Here is a 4,233-nt window from a genome sequence, read left to right as displayed (position 1 = left end):
CATGGCTCTTGATATGAGACAGAAGCTTCAAATTTTTTTTTAGCAACATTACTTTGATTTAGAGAAGGATAGACACTGTCCAACTTCAAAGTAAGCTTTGATTTTTAAGTGAGTCGTAACTATCATTATACTGTGAAGTAGAGAGATAGTTATGTTTAGGGAGTGAAATTTTACCCTACAGAGGATTCCAATCCTTTGACTCCACCTTGCTGTTCTAGGTCTTTAGTCTCCTCTCCAATAGCCCTTCCACTGTAACTGTGGCCCATCTTCTAGCACCACTGACACTAAATGAAATCAATCATGTGAAATAACCCTATTACTTGAAGTCCATGTCTTTACCATATCCCTAGCAAATGGTGACTGTATGCCATAAGATACTATTGCTTGCTTAATTTCTTTTAGATCTTTCATACCTATAGGTTTCCATTTATATTCTTTGTATCTATTTGAGTATTGAGCATTTGCTGGATTTTCAGATGTAATAACAGAAGTAATTAAAACTCTGCTAAGTCATCTCTGACGCTGACAGGTACTGGCAATGCTAAATCCTTTGCCGGTACCTTGATTCCCATTGCTCCTCAAAAAAAAAAAAAAAAAAAACCCTTTTCACATGGTTCCTCCCAACAACTTCTGGACAGCTAGCTACTGAGGCAGCCTCCTGACCACAGGTGAATTTTATTTAATCAAACACATCTTTGCATCATTAAACAAATGTTCCAAAGTATAAACAAAAGTAACACACCTTAAAATAATATTCTACAACATTCATCAATATTATTCATTAGAGACTTGCAATTAAAAATAACAACTGGATTAAAGCTATACAATAAATAGGATATTTAAAGTTCAAAAAGTAATAAAGGAGGCCTGGAAATGTTGATCAGAAGTTAGGAGTACTTACTGCTCTTCCAGAAGACCAGAGTTTAGTTCCCAGCACCCACATCAGGCAGCTCACAACTGACTGTAACTTTAGTTTTATGACATCTGAAACCATCTTATAGTATACATGGACACATTACCTGGACATACACACACAAGCATGAACACACATCTTAACAAAAGTAAAAATAAATCATTTTTAAAGGCCATAAGAAAAATAATTTTTTAAAAAGAACTCAGGTGAGAGTGTTGGTGTATGCCTTTAATCTCAGTACTTGAAAGGCAGAGGTAGGCAGAACTCAGTGAGTTTGAGAACAGTCTGGTTTATAAAAGTGAGTCCCAGGACAGCACAGCCAGGGTTGTTACACAGAGAAACCCTGGCGAAAGAAAGAAAGAAAGAAAGAAAGAAAGAAAGAAAGAAAGAAAGAAAGAAAGAAAGAAAGAAAGAAAGAAAGGGAAAAGAAAGGAAAGGGAAAGAAAAAATAAAGAACCCTGAAATCCTCTCAAGCTTCTTGTGGGAATACAAAACTGTAAAACTTGTCTTGAAGACAGTTTATAAACTTTACCGTGCACCTACCATAGCCCAGGCATTATTTTAGTAGCTATTTTTTCAATAGAAATGAAAGGACAGTTTTATTGAAACACTCATACACTTGCAGACACACCAGCTTCATTTGTAACAACCCAAACGAGAAAACAACCATCCACACACAGGTAAGAGAAACACATTATCATGTCTATGCAGTGGAATGCTACCTATCTATCAAAGGCATAAAGTGTTGATCAAACAACATGAGTGACTATCCAGATAATAATTATGCCAAGAAAGAAAAGTCAAGCACAAAGAAAGTGAATCATGTGTGGCTACATTTGTACATATTTCAGGGAAAATGCTGATAAGCAGCAAGATGGCAGATCTGTTGGTTGTCTTTGTAAATTTTGTTTGGAGAGTATCTATGTTTGTTGATCCACCCTAGCCAAAATGTCACCCGAGCCAAAATGTATTAAACTTTGTACTTAACTCATTGAAATCTGCCTGTCAATTGCACCTCAATTGAGCTATCCAAACATAAGAAAACAAGTGAATGGGGAAAGGTGCTTCTAGTATCTTCCATTCAGATAATCACTGGGAGGAATTCCCTAGGCAGGTTCTTTGTGTTTACTTGAAATCATGAACAGATATTGAATATTATTTAAAATGCTTGTATTGAATCTTCTGACATAACATAAAGAACCCCCCCCTTACTGTAGCGACTGATGAGAGTCATCTTTCTATTAAAATATCCTGCAGGATTTCGCTTCATGCCCACAGCTCCAGACCTGGTCAGCTGATAACTGTAGGTGTTTCTCAGCCCAGATCAGTTCAGAAACAATGTGGTGTCTCTAGATTTTCTTCCCTGTCCAGTTTTTATTTCAAGCTTCTAATATGTTCTCAGGCTGTAAAACATGTGCCCTTTATCCTCTGAAAATTCATATTCGATTTCACAAGTTGAAAATGATCCATTCTATTTGAAATTAGTTGGAAAGAGTAAGTAGTAGGATGGCCTACCCAATAACTTTTACAAAGTTATTTAATTTCATAATAAATGGAGATCTATCCAGTCACACCAGTGCTTCTTGGGTTACTTTGAAGTTTTTAATTTTCCAATATTTTTCTACTTTAAAGTTCCTATTGTGAAGTTGAATTATTAAGCTCTTATATGACTGTAATTATATCTTTTCTAGACTTAATGTTGTTTATTATCTTTCTTTTTCAACAAAGATCAATTTCCCTTGAATTTTACAACAATCACCCTTTGGGTTTGTTGATCTCATTTAGATTACTATTGCTTCTTAAAGCTATAGTTCTATACTTTCATCACAACTTTAAAAACTTCTCTGCCCAGTGCTTCTTAAGGGTTTCTTTCTCCTCCATTCTCTCTATTAACAGATGCTAGACTACTGAGTGTATTCAAATTTTTACTTTGTTCTCCATCTTTCTTAGTTTCTTTTTTAATCATCTATCTTCCCACTCTGTGTGCCATAGTCTAAGCAATTTATTTCAACAAATGGTCTAGGTCGATAATTCTATCTGCCATTATATATATAATTAGCTGCTTCTAAACAATTTATTTAACACACTTATTAAGGATCTTATTTTATTGCCATAGTCACACAATGAGGAAAATTCTATTCAGTTGTATTTTGAATCTGTACAACCATCCTGACACTCTATTTTTATTAAGTCCTATTTGTGTGTTCTTTCTTTGAAGTTCTTGCCTAGATCTTACTATCTGATGACTTCTGTAGCTACAGCCTGCATGTCCTGTAAATATGTCCCTCCAATCCTCACTTTCTTTTCCAAAGACTTAATAGTCTCGAACTGAAAGTTCAGATTTAGTCCATCTTAAGGTTATTCTTATCTTATAGTCTCCAAATGAAAATACTTTCTTCCAGAAAAGGTTCATGACTATCACTCATACGGTTCTGCTAAGCTAGAATTTCTTCAAGCATCCCTCAAGGACTATAGCTCAAACTAAAAGTCTGAGACTCAGTTCCACTTTCTCATGGCTACAACAAAGTTGTGAACTGAAATGTAGTCCCACTTAGAACCTCTTTCCCTGTGGCCACCCTTCCCTCCTCATCTGACCACTGTTCACTACTCTCAGTTCTACCCTGATCTCAACATTTGTTTCTTTGCTTTATTTCAAGATTGGATTAGATATTGCAGCTCAGCTTCCTGGCTTACTATACATCTTCTTATTTAGCCATCAATCTGCCACAGTGTTTTTCCTTCAGTGCCTAGCATGTTCTGCAGTGGGAGCACCTACCAGAGCGCCTAGTAGTCTGTGGAGCCAGACACAGAAGTTAATTCCAGAGCTGTATCTTAGGAAATTAAAAGAAATGTTGGAAACTATCAGAGCTATTCGCCTCCACTCAGTATCCTGATAATTGAAACACACACATTCATATAACCTCTAGGTAGAAAGGAAGTGTTAAGGATCAAATTGCATCCTTTCAAAAATCAAATTGTACAGCTACACTGTTTAGTATATTTCAGAGTGAAGCGGTGTTTGGAGACTGGATGTTTAGGTGGTAATTAAAGCTAAACAAGATCATAATAGGAAAACTCAGCATACTCAGGAATGCCCAAGCAGTCTGTGAAGAGACAATAAAACGCTTATTACCTTCAAACCAACAAGAGACCCTCAGAAGAGCCAACCATGTCAGCACCTTGACTTTGCCCTTTCAGTGTCTAGAATTATTAAGAACCAAATTCCAATGTTGAAAAGACTTAGTCTGTTATGTTTTCTTGTGAGTCCTAGCAAACTTACAAAGAATTAGGTGTCCTTCGCGTTCTTCTGATGACTTGTT

Source organism: Microtus pennsylvanicus, chromosome 3 (genome assembly GCF_037038515.1).
Source record: "Microtus pennsylvanicus isolate mMicPen1 chromosome 3, mMicPen1.hap1, whole genome shotgun sequence".
Lineage (NCBI taxonomy): Eukaryota > Metazoa > Chordata > Mammalia > Rodentia > Cricetidae > Microtus > Microtus pennsylvanicus.
Note: the sequence above shows the minus strand (reverse complement) of the source record.